The sequence below is a fragment of the Chenopodium album genome, chromosome 9 (genome assembly GCF_948465745.1).
Source record: "Chenopodium album chromosome 9, dcCheAlbu1.1, whole genome shotgun sequence".
NCBI lineage: Eukaryota > Viridiplantae > Streptophyta > Magnoliopsida > Caryophyllales > Amaranthaceae > Chenopodium > Chenopodium album.
Genome location: NC_137842.1, coordinates 33,667,316 through 33,687,767, shown reverse-complemented (window position 1 = coordinate 33,687,767; position 20,452 = coordinate 33,667,316). Strand labels below are relative to the sequence as shown.

The following is a 20,452-nucleotide window of genomic DNA, read 5'->3' as shown; positions in this document are numbered from 1 at the left end:
TAGCAAGAGAACTACTCACAATCCATTGAAATCAAGATCAAAACTAAGCTAATCAATAATTTCATCATCATCCTATCAATAAAACTAATTCAATCTCAAATTCAATTCAAACTTGAACAATCAACAAACGATTGAAATGATAAGCTAAAGAATGCATTAAAGTAAAAGAAATTCATACAAACTTGCTTCAATTCAATGGAGAAAATTCTAGAATTACCAATCTTCAATCATCAATCAAGAACTTCTCTCTCTACAATCTAGAGTTTCTCTCTCTAAAATTCTAGTTCTAATTCTATTCTAATTTCTGAATAAAATTCCTCTCCTCTAAAAATAGAAAGCAAATCTATATATAGTCAAACTAACTAAGAGAAGTTAGTTAGATTGTCCCCAAATAAACCCGTATAGGCGCGGCCAACTATAAGGGAGAGCGCAGCCGTGCAAATTTGGGTACGAAACAGAGACCCAGACAGGCGCGCCCGCGCCCGAGAGAGGCACGCCCGCGCCACTACGCCGCGCGGCCGCGCCTAGGAACAGGACAACCTTCTTCCCTATCATGCCGATGCTCCTCATACGTTCCTCTTAATGCTCTTGATAAACATGAGACCTTGCAGTTTCTAAACTCCATGTTTGTGGGTTCAACACTAGAAATCATGCCCCCACGACTAGAATGCACAGCTCAAGGACTTTAGGAACTTGCACTTCTCCATGCTTGAGCTTCAAATGGAGAACATTAGACATCCTAATCAATGCCAAACCTGGGAAGAGGCCTCGGGAAACTTGGATAACGACCTTAACCTGAAAAATATAGGAAAACAAGCAAATAAAAGAGAAAATAACAAAATAAACCAAGAAATGCATAAAGAAAGAAATCCAACTAAGAAAATGCAAACTAAAAGAAATAAAGAGTAAAATTAAGGAAAAGCTATGTAAAAGAGCTATAGAATAACATGAAATTAACCCTAAAAGGAACCAAATGAGTGCCATAAATGACACTCATCAAATTCCCCCAAGCTTAACTTTTGCTCGTCCTCGAGCAAAACAAAGCAAGAAAGAATAAGGATGAAAGACTTATTCCAAAAGAAAAAGAAAGACATAAGACGGAAATATACACTAAGACTCACTAACGTAGGAATCACGGTTGTTTTTAGCTACAACAAGCCCTTTAAACCCCAAAGTCGCCTTTGAGGACGAGTGAGGTCTCGTAAAGGTTTCTTAAGAGCTTAACATGCAACTCTCCACCAACATACATGAGGCAAACCACAAAAAGGAAAGTAAAAGAAAGAAAAACAAAATTGAAACCTTTACGAATTGGACTTTACAAAATGACCATATTTCAAATGAATAAACATCGTTCTTAAGCAATAGGGGTATGCACGTTTCAAGATATCCGAGGTTGATTGAAACATAGAGTATGTTAAGCATAGAGAACTAGTTATCACAATTCACCTTCATCCTGTTCGATCTTACCGCGTTCTCCCTATAGTCTCAAATCTCCCTCTAATAAGCATCTCAATAGCTCCTCGAAAGAGGTGGAAAAGAATACATTTTTGGGCTACACGAAGTCTTGACTATGCATCCCCTCTCTGTAGGCTTTAACTCATAATTCCCTCCCTCAAAATTTGACTCAACCTCTAGGTTGAAAGGTCTTTCCCAATGGTTGTAATGTAAGGGCAAAAAGGGTTAAGGGTAGGCTAAAATTTTAAAATTTGGCGGTATTCCTAATTAGTGAAGGAAAGGGTGATCAAACCTTCTTCTCATAACCAAGCAATCACCAAACAAAAACAAACTAACTCCCCAAGCTTATTCAAAGCCATAACCACAATCATATTTACAAAAAGCGTAAACGCTTCTCCCCCAAGCTTAAAGGAGGCATTGTCCTCAATGCTTGAAAAAGGGAAAAGAATCACATTAAAATATTTTTGAGTTTTTTCTTATATTCAATTCTTTTTCATTTTTCATTTTTGATTCTTTCAAAGCAAATGTCCATGCCTCTTTAACTGAGGACGGATTTTACAATTTTGCATTTATAAAGTCCTTGCCTTTTTTACACTTAAGACTAATGAGTGTCATTTATAGCACTCATTTGGTTCCTTTTAGGTGAATTTCAATTCATGCTATTCTATAGCTCTTTTACTTAGCTTTTCCGTAATTTTACTCTTTATTTCTTTTAGTTTGCATTTTCTTAGTTGGATTTATCTCTTTATGCATTTCTTAGTTTATTTTGTTATTTTCTCCTTTTTTTTTGCTTGTTTTCCTTTATTTTTTCAGGTTAAGGTCGTTATCCAAGTTTCCCGAGGCCTCTTCCTGATGAGTGGCATTTATGCCACTCTTTTATCCTTTTTTCTCTAAGGATTCTCCCCTCATTTGCACTTGTTTGGCCCTTTTCTAAGCATTTTTACTTAGTTTTGTCTCCTCCTTTCTTTTCTCTTTTATCTTCCTTTTTCTTAGTCTTTTTTCCTTCTCTTTATTTTGATTTCCATGCTTGTGTTTTGTAGGTATTGTATGCGGAAAGAAAGAGGACTTCAAGGAGCCAAGCAAGCTGTTCTGCGCGGGATACTGTGCGGCTACTTCGCGGGCACGCACCCTTGGTTGTGAGGGCGCACAGCCCTGTCAGAACCCGCGCAGCCAAGTTGATGAAACAGAGCCAAACCAGAGAGTTTGTGCGACCTACTGTGCGGCCTCCATGCAGGCGCGCGATCTGCTGCGCGGGCGCGCAGTTTCATTTTGCGAGCGCGCCTCATTACCCCGTACCCTCAAAGTTGCGGCCATGCAATATGCTGAGAGGGCACACATTACTTCTGCGTGGGCGCCCATATTTTGTGTGCGGGCGCGCACCGCTGGGTTTCTGATTTCTTTGCGCCTTGTTTCTCAAGTTTCTTTCTTTTGGAGGAGCCACATATATATACTCCGGACACTTTGTAATGAAAAACACTTAGTCCTAATTCCATAGAATATTAGCCTAATCTAGAGAGAGAAAGTAGATTGTTAATCAAGCTTCCTTATTGTATTCAACTTTGCTCAAGTGTAATCTTCAATCAAGCAAGAATTAAAGTTTTCGTCTTTCATTAATCATTTCTTTAGTAATCTCTAATCCTTTCCTTTAGCGTTATTTATTTGCATTTATTGTTGCTTAGTTTTGTTAATCTTATTAGTTCATCTGGTTGTTATTAATTTTATTGTTTTTAATCATGTTTTGTTTTAAGTTTCTTGAGTTTGTTTCTAGTTTTGATATTAGGTTTAATATCCATTCTCTAGGCTAATCCTTTAGCTAGGGGAAAGGGGTGGAAAATATGAGTTGATATTGGATGAATGATGATGGTTGGATTGAACTGATGCCATAAATTGATGAAAGACAAGATTTTTGATAGCTTGAGATTATTGTTGCACTCTATTTGATGTTTTCTAGTTTAAATGCATGAAAGTGATTTGAACTAGATTAAGATCATTTCTATTTAAATGATTGCATGAGAATGAGTTATTAAAGTGGAGTTTTATGGATTGTGTTTCTTTATTCTATTGATTTGATTGTAACTAATATGATGCATGAGAATGATCCTTATTAGTGTAGACCTCTTTCATTGATTTGCCTAGACTATTGCATGAGAATGAATGGTTTAGGTAGAATCTTTTGTTCTTTGGCATGTGTTTCATGATAATCATTAATATTTACCTCTTTCTAATCATATTTGACACCCCCGTTTCCCTAGCGTCATTTTCCCTTCATTTAAATCATCATTTTCTTGCTTATTTGTAGTTTTAGTGTTCTTACTCAACATAACCAACAAAAAAAAAACAATCCCTTTTTTACTCTTGCATTAGTGATTATTGACGTTGAATTAGTGTGCTTCCCTAGTGGTTCGACCCTTTACATGCCACTAACTAGTTTAGTTTAAGTTTAGGTATGTAGGGAATATTTCAAGCATTACCCCTAGCTTGAACCCCACCGTGATCATACACTAAAGTACGGTGGCGTCCAAAGGGAAAGAGGATAGAGCAAAAGAGTCACCAACAAGTTTTAGGAACTTGTAAACCGTTCACGAGGTGAAGGTTACACCCCTTGACGATCCAGGAGATCGTCAACTCCAATAGGTCTGGAACCATGACTGGTAGTTTGGGGATGAAGGTACAAATCCAACCTAAAAGTGATTGAACCTGCCCTAATAATAGGCCTCTACTTTATTCTGATCGTATTCATGTGCGCTTTCTGTCTAACATGCAATCAATATGATTACCCTAAACCTGTTTATCTATGTTGGTTGAATATTAATAAACAAATAAATCTATTATTGGTGATCACTTGAGTTATAATCAAATTAACCCTAAACAAGGTTATTAATTATCTTATTAAGCGTGATTACAAATACCAATTCCCTTTAAACATGCATGAAAGGCGTGATCAAGCAATAACAATAAATCAAGCAACAAAATGATAATCAATAATAATAATAAAATAATAATAATAATCATAATAATCATTAAAATAATCATGTTAAAGCATAAGAATAGCAAGATCCTAGGCATGATACTAACAAGATTAATAACAAACCCTAGCATGTCACTAAACAATAAAAATCAAAGTTTTAACCCTAACATGATACTAACAATCATAAATATTAGGAAAGAAAATAGGAAGCATCATAGAAATTATAATTGATATAAGAAAATCACCCTAAATATCATACTAAAGAAAGCATCCTAACGTGATACTAGAAACATCCTAAACATGATACTAGGAATCAAAATAATAACCTAAGATCATAATATCAATTAAACCATTAAAGTACTTACTTGGATGCTTCGTATCTCTTTCTAATAACATAATACACGCGTTAGTAACTTCAAGGAAAATAATAAAACTACAATTAAATTAAATAATTGAAAAAGATTAGGGACCAAACCCTCAGAAATTAAAACCTTTCAAGTCTAGGGCGAAGGCAACTTCGAACTTGGCTAGGTGTTTCTAGTGCTAATGTATGAGGAATTGTGTTTGTAAAAGGCTAGGCTTATAAAGAGAGAAAGAATCAAGAATTTCTTGATGAGAGTTGGTGATTGAAAAAGGGGACTTATAGCCTCTTTTTATAAAGAAAAAAGAGGGTCGAAGAATAAGAAGAGAACCCGAATTCGAACCGAAATAGAACTCGATGGACAACAGTTTTTGCGGATTTTGTTTTTATCATATCTTTTGATTTATAAGTCAAAATAAGGCTTATAATATATCGTTGAAAAGCTCTTTTCAAGCCCCATCCAAATACACTATTATTGGACCCTTATTATGGACCAGACTAAACTGGAATGCACGTTTTTCATAAATAAGGTAAGAAAAGAAATGTTTTCAAAAAACAGAAAGAAGAGATATTTTAATAAAAACATCCTCATCACTAGACTTTTCACACTTTCGCTTTGTTCAATAATCAAATGACATGAAAGGTATTCATCACTGGGTTTGATTTTGGGGAGACACATTTGGGTGTCTACAGAAAGCCCCACTTTGACCGAGTTTGGAGAAACGCAAGTTTCCAAAACAAAAGTCAAATTATCGATAGGGACGGAGAATGATTCAGAACGTTCTGCGATTCTAAATCATTCTTGTAACGCCGATACCTGCAAACTAGCGTTAGTTAAAATAGATAAAAGAGTTAAGAAACGCATATCTTGCACCGTCGAGCACACGTCTCTGGGGGTCACCGATTTGCTGCTGTTGCATTGTTGTTGTTGTGATAACCTTCCGCAAGCTAGGGAACGTCATCCTGATGTTTGTTTTGACGATCTTTTGCAAGCTAAAGAATACCGCCTGAAGATTGCTAGATTGCTACGCTTGTATCTGCCTCCAATTTCCGTTGTGATAGTCTTCGAAAAGATCACTGCTTGTTGATCCTTAATGCTGCTATGCCAGTACATCGGCGCTTTGCTGCTTGTGAACCAGTATGTCGGTGCTTTTGTTGTGATGACAATCCTCTTTTCTTTGGGAACAGTTGCCAACACAACTCTTGTATGATTTATGACAATCCGATTTTGGGAAAGTTGTCAATGCTTCGTAACAATCCATCCTTGGAAATGTTGCCACGATGAAGCGACAATCCGTATCTCGGAAAATTTTCCAAAATCCAATTTTTGGGAAAAGTTGCCAATTCTTCGTAACAATCTGTCATAAGAATTTTGCTACGATCGACAATCCAAATCGTGGAATATAACTCTTGAAAGCAATCCACCTTGGAAATTTGCCAATGCTATGTGACAATCCTTTTGGGAAAATATTGCCACTATTGACAATCCGCGTCTTGGAACATTTGCAAAAAAGAGTCCACTGACAATCCACTTCGGGAAAATTTTCCACTTACTGAAATGATTGACAATCCACGTTGAGGAACCTTTGCCGAAATTTATGATGAATAGAGTCCTACAACAATCCTTTGCTAAATTTTGCCATAGGGAACTGGGTGTATGACAATCCAATCTTAGAAAACTTGTCAGCGATGACAATCCGAACTTGGAAAAAAATGCCAAATATAGAAGGAGAACAACAATCCACGCTTGGAAACTTTGCCAGAGATGACAATCCAATCTTGGAAAAATTGTCGTTGAAGAAGATGCGCGACAATCCATATTTGGAAATATTGTCAGTTGGGGATGAAAATCCAATTTTTGGAAAAATTGTCGTATAAGAAGAGTGCGCGACAATCCATATTTGGAAATATTGTCATTTAAGAAGAATGCGCAACAATCCATATTTGGAAATATTGTCGTTTAAGAAGAATGCGCGACAATCCGTATTTGGAAATATTGTCGTTTAAGTGCTTTCTTTTAAACCGATGCCTTGGTGCTTGTAATGAGCCAGTGTTTTAGGCGCTTAAGCTAAGTGAGACGATTTTTTGTCAGGTCAATCACTTACTACGATTGTAATCGAGTCGACTACTAATCATGTCAATTTGCTTATAGGGGCTAACTGGTGTACCAAGGAACCCGAAATTGTTGTATGAGGTCGAAATAGCTGTTCTGAGAGGCTTCGAGCTCTGTCGCTGCTGAAATATCTCTGGCGTCAAGAATTGGCTCTGTCGCCAGATGCTGGGATCTAGAGCCAGGCGCTGAAATCTGTTGCCAGACGCTAGATGTTGTTGCCAGACAACAGCCTTGTCGCCTGGTGCTGGAGTCGGGTCTTCCTTACTATGCTCTTGTTGCAGCTGTTGCTTGGTTTGGCTCCGTACTTTGAGCTTAGTCGTTTCCTTTAAACCAAATCCGCTTAAATCTTTTGTAAATTAAAGCTCTTCATCTCTAATTTACTGATCTATGTAACTCCTCTTATCTTAGAGGAATCTCATGTTGCATATTTGCGGTTTTTTCGAAAAAAATCCAGGAATGTCCTCGCTTGCTGGGGTGCACCTGCATTTATATCTTTGACTATAGGAATTTGCTTATCTTTCTTTAGGGTTGACCTAAGACTTAGTGTTGCTTGACTCATTGACTTGTCATGACTCAAGGTAAGACGACTCACCTCATGTGACTCGTGTGTGCATAGTGTTGACTCAATGTGATAAGACGACATGACTCAATGTGTACATGACTCGTGAGTGCATTGTAATGTGATCGTGCGACTCGAAAATGCAAAAAGCAAAAATTTTCTGTCATTTTTGTGGATGGTACCGACTTTCTCCCGAAAAAGAAAGACGGGAAAAAAGAATCGAAGTTTTCGAATGCATGTTGAATGAGCTTAGTCAAATGTTGTTTGATACTATCTCTCAAGGTGCAAGGATTAATCCAGCCTAAGCTATCTCAATGGTTGACTCAATGATGAAAGTATTTGGGTAACTTAGGCACGAAGGCTCTTCATACTTTGTGATGCAATAACGATTACAAGTGATGAGATATTTTGATATGACAAGGCATGCTTCAATGCCGTGTTAAGATTTCATGACAAAGGGTTCCTAAGGGGAAGACTATTTGGTCATGTATCCATGATATTTGTGATAGTGACACTAAAGTTAGGCCGCAAGGGCTAAGTGTGTGGAAAAAGATATTATTATTTAAAAGAGTCAAATGGTGGTGACTCTTAGACTAGGTAAGCTAATGATGTAAGGATCAAGCCCCCAAGTTTAGCTCTAAGTAGATAGGGATGAGCATTGGAGATCCCTTGATATGATCATGATTCGTGAATGTGAATGTGAATACATTTTATTACGGCCGCACCTCGATGTGAGGTTGCCTACGTATCCATTAGGAATCAGGCTGAACGTAGCTGTAGCCGAACCTCGCACAAGTGTGTATACCTCAAAAAGGTCTTTTGAAGGGTTGTAACGTGGTTAGGCTAAAGGTTATAGAAAAAGTGGATAAAAGGCTCAAGACACTAGATAAGCCCCCAAGGTGTGCAACTTTGCTTTTGGAATATTTGTATTTTTATGCTTGAGTTTCTACTTTTTTTTTTTTTAGCTCTCTTTTTCTCTGTTTTTTTGCTTTAGCATATATTTTTTTTTATAAGTGTGGGCAATCCCGATCATGCGGTCTATCACTCACTTGGCATTCATGTTTCTCAGGCACGGTACTGAGCACTCGATAAGAGACGCACTCTGAGACGTGTTCATATCAAAGACATGTTCATGTCAATGACATTGAAACACTTGCCCTGTTGTACACTTTTATTTATTTTTTACTTATTTTTTGCTATTTTAATCTTTTGAAGTCACTCAAGTTTTTTATGAAATTAAAAATTTCATAAGTTGCACACCCTCCCATCCCAAGATTAGGTAGATATGGGTTGAAAAATGAAAGGTCTATTGTTAGATGAGGCTCAAAGTTGTGTATCAAGAAAGGATTATTGCATATTTGAAGGGTCAAAGGTGATATGATGTGGCTACAAAGGGGTGCCTCAAATCATTGGTATACCTGGTGCTTAGTTTGACATGGATTTTTTTTTTTTATATTAAAATGCAATGTAATGCTATGATCATATAGAAGGAAATAAATGCTCATTTTTTAAAGGGGAAAAAACCTATGAAATAAATCTAAGGAAGACAAAGGGTGCCTATGCTAGACTTATTGGGGAAAGGTTTGAAAAAAAGAAGAAGAAAGCATGAAATCTTGGTGAGAAGCTTGCCTTGTGTTTTGTCTCATCATTACTCTTTTTTTATTATTATTGTCAATCACATGGCTCAAACTCGATTCAACAAGCATGGATGGAAGAAGGTGGGAAGAATGAATATTGTTATATGGAGAAAGATGATGTAGATGGAGAGATATGAAAAAAAAATAGGAATAGAATGTACTACCAACTCAAATGACGGAAAAAACCGACTCATGCATGAACCTTAGACATGGTCATGGTGACATATACAAAGTGTGTGTTAAACTAGTGAGTGTAGGTGACATGTTAAGACTCGTGTCATGACCATGTGACTAGACTCAAGCAAAGACTAAGTTAAGACTTCACGTATATGCATTAAACTGGACAGGCTGTGGTATTTTAGTAATAACTTTTTATCTGTGACTCTTATTGGGATGAAACTATCTCCAAATTAAATATAAAAGTCGGGGCTACAGATCCATAGTTTGTACGACTCGTAGTTCTTCCTAGAACTCCGGCTATGACCAAAACATGTTGACGTTTGTGCAGTATACGAGAATAAAAATCCGGGTTAACTTAAAGGGACTATAACTCGATTTTAGACATATTTATTCGCTCAAATTAATTAATTAATTAATTAAACAAATTCCTTTAGTCATTAATTAGTTTATTTAGGCTTAATCACATGTCAAACAAACGGTTAGGAAAAATACAGAGTATGCAAAAGCAAAGAATGCACAACTAGACAAGTAGTCACAATATGATACAATGAGTTTGCAACTTAACCATGGCTCTAGTTCTCTAAAGTTCGGGATATGGGTTATTCAATAGAGGGTCCATGGTTAATTTTTCGAATGCACCGCGCGGAAGCCTAACCGTGAAGGGTTGGCGAGAGTGGATGAGACACCGCGAATTTAGAAAAATTCGCTTCCATGGTTTTGTGAATTCAACATTCTCGGATGTACCCTTTGTTGCTCAGAGCGTTCAATCAGGTAGATGGAGCATGAATTCCCAGAGGGTTATGTCCATATGTAGAACACATATGGGTTTCAGAAAAGTGAGAAAAACTCAATCAGAAAGTAGGATCGAGCAAACAGTGCTAAAAACTGGTCAAAATTAGAACGCATATTTCTGGCTCGATATTGGAAGAACTTGGCGCCAACAAACAGAGTCCAGCGCCACTTTTTGGCTTTAGCGCCTGGCGACAGACGATGTCGCCTGGTGCTAACGTCAAAATGTTGGCGCTAATCTTTGTTTGCTGACGCTAGTTCCTACATGCCTCAGCAGCTTTCTGTGCTCGATAAAATTTTCTAGTTTTGCGCAGCATTATTTCGATCCCAGTTATGAAATATATTCCTCAAATTTCCTACGTGTAAAAATCCTATGTTTTAACTCATTACGGATGGTCTTTCCAATAAGATCTTTTTTTATGCATATGAAAATAATGTTAATCAAAATTACGAACATGAAATACTTAGAACTTTTCGAGTCTCATCCACTCATTCTAAATCATTGTCGAAATAAATTTCAGGAATCAAAATAGAAATCCTCCCCAGTGGAGCGCCAAAAACTGTAGGGAATATTTCAAGCATTACCCCTAGCTTGAACCCCACTGTTATCATACACTAAAGTACGGTGGTGTCCAAAGGGAAAGAGGATAGAGCAAAAGAGTCGCCAACAAGTTTTAGGAACTTGTAAACCGTTCACGAGGTGAAGGTTACACCCCTTGACGAGCCAGGAGATCGTCAACTCCAATAGGTCTAGAACCATGACTGGTAGTTCGGAGATGAAGGTACAAATCCAACCTAAAATAGATTGAACATGCCCTAATAATAAGCCTCTACTTTATTCTGATCGTATTCATGTGCGCTTTCTGACTAACATGCAATCAATAGGATTACCCTAAACCTGTTTATCTACGTTGGTTGAATATTAATGCACAAATAAATCTATTATTGGCGATCACTTGAGTTATAATCAAATTAACCTTAAACAAGTTTATTAATTATCTTATTAAGCGTGATTACAAATACCAATTCCCTTTAAACATACATGAAAGGCATGATCAAGCAATAACATTAAATAAAGCAACAAAATAATAATCAATAATAATAATAATAATAATAATAATAATAATAATAATAATAATAATAATAATAATAATCATTAAAATAATCATGTTAAAGCATAAGAATAGCAAGATCCTAGGCATGATACTAACAAGATTAATAACAAACCCTAGCATGTCACTGAACAATAAAAATTCAAGTTTTAAACCTAACATGATACTAACAATCATAAATATTATGAAAGAAAATAGGAAGCATCATAGAAATCATAATTGATATAAGCAAATCACCCTAAATAACATACTAAAGAAAGCATCCTAACATGATACTAGAAACATCCTAAACATGATACTAGGAATCAATATAATAACCTAAGCATGATTTCTATATCATAACATCTATTAAACCATTAAAGTACTTACTTGGATGCTTCGTATCTCTTTCTAATAACAGAATACACGCGTTAGTAACTTCAAGGAAAATAATAAACAACAATTAAATTAAATAATTGAAAAAGATTAGGGACCAAACCCTCAGAAATTAAAACCTTTCACGTCTAGGGCGAAGGCAACTTCGAACTTGGCTAGGTGTTTCTAGTGCTAATGTATGAGGAATTGTGTTTGTAAAAGGCTAGGCTTAGAGAGAGAGAGAGAATCAAGAATTTCTTGATGAGAGTTGGTGATTGAAAAATGGGAGATATAGCCTCTTTTCATAAAGAAAAAAGTGGGTCGAAGAATAAGAATAGAACCAGAATTCGAATCGAAATAGAACTCGATGGACAACAGTTTTTGTGGATTTTGTTTTTATTATATCTTTTCATTCAGAAGTCAAAATAAGGCTTATAAATATCGTTGGAAAGCTCTTTTCTAGCCCTATCCAAATACACTATTATTGGACCCTTATTATGGACCAAACTAAACTGGAATGCACGTTTTTCATAAATAAGGTAAGAAAAGAAATATTTTCAAAAACAGAAAGAAGAGATATTTTAATAATAACATCCTCATCACTAGACTTTTTACACTTTCGCTTTGTTCAATAATCAAATGATATGAAAGGTATTCATCACTGAGTTAGGGTATTTTGGGGAGACACATTTGGGTGTCTACAAGGTTTTATAAATAATTAATTTAATTAGGGTAGTAGCTTAACGACCTATCTAACCCTCGATCAAATTTTGGCGGCGTTGCCGGGGAAGCGGCTTGTTTAGCGTCTACTATTGCTTTTGTTAGAGTCATTTTACTTGCTTTTCTTTTTGTTTTGTTTGTTTTATCATCCTTGTCTTTGCTAATTGTTTGCTTAGCTTTGGTGAATGCTTAGGAGGTCTCAAGGAGCACCCTCACATCAAATTGACCACGAGATCAACCGAACCTTGAGAGAAGTCAATATGCTTTATCAAGACGAGGGAAGAGGTTTTGGTGGTATGGTTGATAGTGAGAGTGAATCTTACTCTTCAAGTTTGCAAAGCGGATTAATGGCGGGAAAAGAAGATGATGTTTTCTTTCGTGAGTTCGGAAATCCGGAGGATTATGAGCTCACAGGAGGGATTTTGCTACCCGTCACGGAAACCAACTTCTCAATCCATCCTCTATATACTAGAATGGTCCAATCGGAGCAATTTTCCGGAAGTGCAAGTGAGGACCCTATTGAACATTTGGACCAATTCCTTGAATTGTGCGCAATGATGCAAACCAATGAAGTGAGCCAAGAGTACATTCGTATGCACCTTTTCCGGCAATCTCTCACCGGACGAGAAAAGAAATGGGTAAAACAAGTAAAGCCTAACACTCTCACAACATGGAGGGAGGTGGTAAAGGCGTTCTTGAAGCGATTTATCACCGAGAAGAAGACCGCCGAAATGAGAAGGAAAATCGCATCATTTGAGCAAGAAGCCGATGAAAGTCTTGGTGAAGTTTGGGAGAGATTCAAAGAGTTGGTGCAAGCGTGTCCCCACCATGAGTACAATCAAGGGTTGTTCATGCGGTTTTTCTACGACGGATTGGAGCCCATGTCAAGAGCCAATTTGGATGCGGGGGCGGTTGGTCAATTAATCAAAATCCCTCAAAATCAAGTTGAAGACACACTAGAAGAGGTAGCAAAGAATTACTCTTGGGGAGGCTGAAGAAGAAATGCTCCAAAGAAAGGGGGTATTTACGAATAGGAGAAAGTTGATCAATTACAACATCAAATTGATCAACTAACAAAAGGGCATTCCAAGTTGAACACGAGTGTGAATGCAAGTTCAAGAGGTGGAGCAAGCTCCTCTCAAGTTAACTCTTTCTCTTGTCAAAATTGCGAAGGAACGAACCATGATACATCTTATTGTGTAAGTTTGAGCCCCAAGCATGTAGCGGCATACAACACAAGGCAAGAGGGATTTAGAGGAAACGTCGGTGGAGTAGCTTGGAGACAACCACCACTCGGGTTTGCACCTCAACCTCAACAATGGAACCAACAAGCTCAACCTACCTACAACTTCAACCCTCAATATCAAAATCCACCTCCATCTCAATCCCAAACCCCAAGAGGAAGCTATCAAAGGATCAACCAGTACAACAATCAAACCCAAGCACCTCGAAGAAATCATCAAGAACAAGCACCTCAAGCGAAGCTAACACAAAATCAACTCCTTCAAGCGATGTATGCGCAAATGCAATCTTTTGGGTAACAAATGCAAGAGATAAGAGCTCACAACAATATGGTTGATTCACAACTAGCTTAATTGGACGAGAGAACTCCTTTCAATTCACCATCAACTCTACCCGAACAACCACAACCTAACCCATCTCACAACTTAAAACCCAATACATGCAAGGAGATCACATTGAGGTCGGGAACTTCATATGAAGGGCCAAATGAGGGGAATAGTGAGGAAAAGAAGGGAGGAGAGGAGAGTGTGAATGAAAACAAGGGAGGTGAGAAAGAAAAAGTTGATGAGATAGAAGGAGGTTTGGAGAAGAAAAAGTTTGACAATGAGAAGACAACTTCAATTCCTAGTGAGGATAGAAATCTTGATGGACCGGTTCCTTTTCCCAGTCAGCTTGCAGAGAGGAAGTTGAATGACAAGTTTGCAAAATTCCTAAGTGTCATGAAGAATTTGCACATTAACCTCCCTTTCTTTGAAGTTGTGACACAAATGCCATCTTACTCCAAGTTCCTCAATGATATTCTCACCAACAAGAGGAAGCTCAATGATGAGATTATCACCCTTCCCCATCAAGTGAGTGCTCTTGTCCAACATAAGATGCCCAAGAAAGAAAAAGACCCGGGAAGTTTCACTTTTCCGGTGAAAATTGGGAACATGAAAGCTAGGGGCGCCTTAGCCGATCTTTGAGCAAGTTTTAGTTTAATTCCTCTACCCATTGCTAAAAAACTCAATATAGAGATGATCCCTAAAATGAAGACAATTCAATTGGACGATCGGTCGGTGAAATTACCTTTTGGAGAGCTTGAGGATGTTCCAATTCAAGTGGGACACATCTACGTGCCTTGTGACTTTGTAGTGATGGATATGGAGGAAGATGTTAACACTCCTTTGATTTAGGGACGTGAGGCTCTTAAAACTTTGGGGGCGGTCATCAATTGCAAGAACAACACCATCACATGTGAGGTGGACGAAGAGAACATTGTCTTTGAGTTTTCTAAGTTGCTCAAGACCCCCATGGTTGAAAAATGCTATAGAGTTGATGTTGTGAATGAGGAGCTAGACTGCTTGGGGAGGTTCGTGATGAGGCCTCAAGACCCAATGATAGAAGGTCTAACATGCAAAGAAGAGTTCCACTCTCAAGAGGCAAAAGAGTTTGTCATGGCAATGGAGGAATCCTCTAAGGAGGAGGTTGAACAACAAGTTGAGATCGAGCTTGAGTCCAAGGAGGAGAAATTAGAGGAGAGTTCTAAGCCTCCTCCCAAGGTAGAACTCAAGCCCCTTCCCCCTTTTTTGAAATATGCTTATCTTGATAAAGAGGGAAAATACCCTATTATTGTCAACGCTACCCTAGATGGTCTTAATTTGGAAAAAACTACTTGATGTTTTGAGAAAATATAAGTATGTGATAGGGCATAGCATTTATGATATCAAAGGTATTATCCCTTCTTTATGAATGCATCGTATTCATCTTGAAGATGATCATTCCACCTCCATTGAACCCCAAAGAAGGTTGAACCCTAACCTTCAAGAGGTTGTGAAGAAAGAAATTTTACTACGTGAGGCGGGCATCATCTATGCTATCTCCGATATCAAGTGGGTTAGCGTGGTTCATGTAGTTCCAAAAAAGGGTGGGATGACGATAATCAAAGGTGAAAGAGGAGAGGAAATATCCACCCGGACGATGACCGAGTGGAGAATGTGTATTGATTATAGGAGGTTGAACAAAAACACCAAGAAAGATCATTTCCCTCTCCCATTCATGGACCAAATGCTTGAGAGGCTCTCTCACCATGCTTGCTTTTGTTTCTTTGATGGGTATTCCGGATTCTTCCAAATCCCTATCCATCCAAGCGATCAAGAGAAAAACTACTTTCACATGTCCATATGGGACATTTGCATACCAAAGAATGCCATTTGGTTTACGCAATGCTTCTTCTACCTTTCAAAGATGCATTACCTCCATTTTCTCCGAGATGCTTGAAAAAGAAATTGAAGTTTTCATGGATGATTTTAGTGTTGGTGGCTCGTCTTTTGACACTTGTCTTTTTAACCATGAAAAAGTTTTGAAAAGGTGTCAAGAGACGAGTTTGGTTTTGAATTGGAAAAAATGCCACTTCATGGTCGAGGAGGGCATTGTCCTCGACCATAAAATTTCAAAAAATGGCATTGAGGTTGATCCGGCCAAAGTTTCGGTGATTGAGAAATTGCCCCCTCCTACTTCTATCACGGGAGTATGAGCTTTTCTTGGGCATGCCGGTTTCTACCGGAGATTTATCAAAGAGTTTTCGTCAATCGCCAAACCTTTGACCAAATTACTCAAAAAGGATGTTGCTTTTAAATTCAATGAGGCTTGCCTTAAGGCATTTCGTAAGCTCAAGGAAGCTCTCATTTCTTATCCTGTTGTGCAAGCTCCGGATTAGAGCTTGCCTTTTGAGCTAATGTGCGATGCGAGTGATTTTGCAGTGGGTGCCGTGCTTGGACAAAAGAAAGAAGGAAAATCATGTGTCATCTAATATGCAAGTAGGACTCTTGATGAAGCTCAAAAGAACTATACAACAACGGAGAAGGAAATGCTAGCTTTTGTTTTCGCCTTTGATAAGTTTAGGTCCTATCTTATTTGCTCTGAGGTGATTATGTGCACGGATCATATTGCGGTGCGATATCTCATCTAATATGCAAGTAGGACTCTAGCCTAATGCGTTGGGTTCTCTCTCTTCAAGATTTTCACATGGAAATGAGGGACAAAAAGGGAGCGGAGAACTACGTTGCGGATCATTTGTCTAGGCTACCTTTTGAGAACAAAAGTGATGTACCAATCAATGCTGAGATAGGATTTAAATCTCTCATGGCTATGGCTTCAACATGTAGCCCTTGGTATGCAGACATTGCCAATTATCTTGCTTGTGAAGTCATTCCCCCGGATTTTTCTTCTCAACAAAAGAAGAGATTTTTCAAGGAAGTGAGGAGGTACTTTTGGAACGACCCATACTTGTTCAAACAATGTGGAGATGGCCTTTTTCAAAAATTTGTTCCGAATCATGAAATCGAAGGAGTTCTTGAGCTTTGTCATTCACTACCATGTAGACGAAATGGGGGTGTTGATAAGACGGTGGCAAAAATCTCTTAATCTCTATTGTGGTGGCCAACAATGCATAAGGATGTCCACAAGTTCGTTTCACAATGTGATAGGTGTCAAAGGAGTAGTGGCATAACCAAAAGAGATGAAATGTCTCTATAAAATGTCTTGGAAGTTGAGCCCTTTGATGTATGGGGGGAAGACTTTATGGGGCCTTTCCTTTCTTCTTGTGGAAATCTATATATATTGGTAGCGATTGATTATGTGACGAAATGGATTAAAGCCATACCCTCACCTACCAATGATCACATGGTTGTGCTTAAGCTTCTTAAGAAGATCAATTTTCCTAGGTTTGGGGTACCGAGGGTGCTAATTAGTGATGGAGTCTCCCATTTCGCCAAAAAGCAATTTCAAGCTCTTCTCAAGAGGTATGGCGTTCATCACAAGGTTGGATTACCTTACCACTCTCAAACTCAAGGACAAGTGGAGGTCTCGAATCGTGAAATCAAGAATCTTCTTGAAAGGATTGTGAACAAATCAAGGAAAGATTGGTCTCTCAAGCTTGATGACACACTATCGGCTCTTAGGACGGTGTACAAGACTCCAATCGGCACGACCCCTATAGGTTGGTCTATGGAAAGGCTTGCCACTTGCCGGTTGAGTTAGAATACAAGGCTTTGAGGGCCATCAAAGAACTCAATATGGATTTATCGTTGGCCGATGAGAAGAGATTGCTTAAGCTCAATGAACTTGAAGAGCTTAGAGACGATGCTTATGAGAGCTCAAGAATATATAAGGAGATGACCAAAAAGTGGCATGACCAACATATTCGAAACAAGATCTTTAAGGTTGGAGACAAGATTTTTCTTTTCAACTCAAGGCTTCGTCTGTTTCCGGGTAAACTCAAGTCCAAGTGTTCGGGTCCTTTTGTGATATCTAAGACTACTCCTTATGGTTCTTTTGAGTTAGATGCGGATGGTAACAAGTATATGGTCAATTGTCATCGCTTAAAGCATTACTTTTGCAAGGAAGAAGTTGGTGTCATCGAATGTATAATATTTGATCCTTTGGATCCAATGCCTCCCCCTTGAAGAATTTTCCTCATGGTCAAGCTAGTGACCTCATAAAGAAGCACTTATCTGGAGGCAACCCGAGTTTCCAACTCTTTTCTACCGTTTATTTTTTGTATATATATTCCAATTTCACTTTTCTTTTTTGAATTTGAATTTTATTTTCACCCTTTTGGTTGATAAGTGTTTGGATGATGAGGGAGTAAAGGCTTTTCTATGTCGAAGATGAGAGAAGAAAGAAATTCAAGATTTGCTCTGCGCGACCCTGTGCGTGACAATTGTGTGGGCGCGCAGTGGAAGGTGTGCGGGCGTGCAGCCCTGTCAGAACTCGCACACTATTGTTCAAAATTTAAGCTTTGAGACAAAAAGTTTGCGCGACCCAGTGCGCGACCAATGTGCGGGCGCGCAGTGAAAGGTGTGCAGGCGCGCAGCCCCGTAAGAACCCGCACACTTTTGTTCAAAATTTAGGATTTGAGGCAGTGAGTCTGCGCAACCTAGTGCGCGACCCTTGTGCGGGCGCGCAGGTATCTGTGCAGGCACGCAGTTCGCGTGTGCGGGCGCACAGAACTGGGTAAATCGGGGTTTAAGTTCCTCTTCCCTAATTCACCCTCACATTTTCGTGAACCATGTTTCATGCTCTTTTCTATCTCCTCACAAACTCAAACCCTAACCCTTCAATTTCACCCATAACTCATAAATTCCATTGATTTTCCTTCAAATCCATCAAACTTTTTCACTTTACTCACAAATTTACCCACTTTCTCTCTACAAATTACCCAAATTTCCTCCATTTTCATGGTTGTGCGAGCTTGGTTGAAGGTGGTATTCTTGGGGGTTCTTGGTGGCGTTCAAGCTTCTACTTAGTGGTATAACTCAAAGTTTTGCTACTTTATTGCTTATTTTCACTTGTTTATGCAATTTTTTAGCTATTAAGCATGGTTTAGCTTAAGTGATTTCCATGTGATTTTGGTTTTCTTTGCTAAGGATTGTTGGTTTTTAGTTTGATATTTAGTGATTTTGGAACATTGTTGTTAACATTATTGATTTTGAAACGATTTTCATGGAATTTAATTGAGTAATTTTGTGTTATTGTTAGTATTGATGATAATGCAACTATTTTCATGAAAATTGCTTATTATCATAATGTATTGTGATTGTGTGCATTGTTGTTGATTCTAGTTGTTCTTGGAGCTATATTTGTGTGGTTAGTCATTGGTACTAACCTTTTTGCAGATTGTTAAAGCTCGGGTTGTTGTTGTGTTTCAATTATCGGTTGAGTTTGAAGTGAGTTCTCTTTTGGTTTGGTTGTTTGTATTGCTTGAGGCCACAATGAACAAAACGAAGAGTAGAAAGGAGCCCCGGTTAAGAGTTTGGGAGCCTAGTGCACAAGCTCAAACTCAAGGACCGAATGTTCCCCCTCGATTGAAATTCTTGAACAAGCTCCATGCTACCTTCTTCAATGACCGGACGAAAGTTAAATCCCTCAAGGCACTATGATCAACGCTCCATGAGAGCTTTGGGGATCGATGATGACATAAGGTCACTCCTTGACAACTTAGGGATGATTGAGTTCATCAAGCACCAACATCGAACATATAAAGAGCCCACCTTCGAATTCTTAGCCTCATTTGAAAAAGAGCCATATGGGAACAACGACTTCCAAATTTCCTTCCAACTATTCAACAACAAGCATACCATGACTCTTAGTGATCTGAATGCATTGTTGGATTTGAACCCCAAGGCGGATCTCCTTGCCCCTTCATTGAGCCTATTCCTCGAGTACGATGCATTTCGTTGGTGGCAAACGATTACCGATTTTTAAGAGTTCAACACTAGGTATTCGGTGGCCAACCAAATTATCCACCCTGTTCTCCGTATCCTTCACCGCATCTTGGGGTATGCGGTGTTTAGTAAGAAAAAATTGAGTAAGCTCTCACATGAAGAGCTCTTTACTTTGTGAGTTGCTACTAGGGAGGAGTTGAGAGGGTGGCTCAACATGGGGTATTGGTTCGTCCTCTGCTGCGAGGCAATCAAGTCGGGTAACAAGACGGGTGAAATTGCCCTTGGTGGGATGATTACTAGGATTGCTAAGAAGCTTAACTTTGAACGCTTCTTTCCCGCATGCAATCAAGTTGGGGCTGACAAAGATTTATTCATTGACATCCAACAAATGAGAAGATCGGGGTTCATCCAAGGAACTGCATATGCCAACAATTTTCATGCTTGGTATGTTGAGCGCGAGCACCGTTGCATCTTGCCTTACCCCTGCCGTACATCTTTGGAGAGAAATGCTAGGAATGTATGGAAAATTTCGCGAGACAATGGTGTGTTACCCACCACTTTGGGTGGCGCAAGGAATGTGGTAGTCGAGCAGCAGCAACAACATCATTAACAACAACAACAACAACAACAACAACAACAGCAGCAACAACAGCATCATCAACAACAACAACATCATCAAGGCATAAGTAGCCTTGAGCAGCAAATGATGAGCATGCAACTTGGCATGCAAAGCTTGATGGAGAACCAGCAGGGTAT

The 20,452-nt window shown here is 38.6% G+C and overlaps 1 non-coding gene across 1 annotated transcript; it reads right to left on the bottom strand.

The window, feature by feature from the left end:
- Positions 1-12,976: 12,976 nt before the first annotated feature.
- On the bottom strand, positions 12,977-13,084 carry LOC145561097 (small nucleolar RNA R71). Its single transcript, XR_014093678.1, has one exon. It is a non-coding gene; the product is annotated as a small nucleolar RNA R71 (small nucleolar RNA).
- Between the last annotated feature and the right edge of the window lie 7,368 nt (positions 13,085-20,452).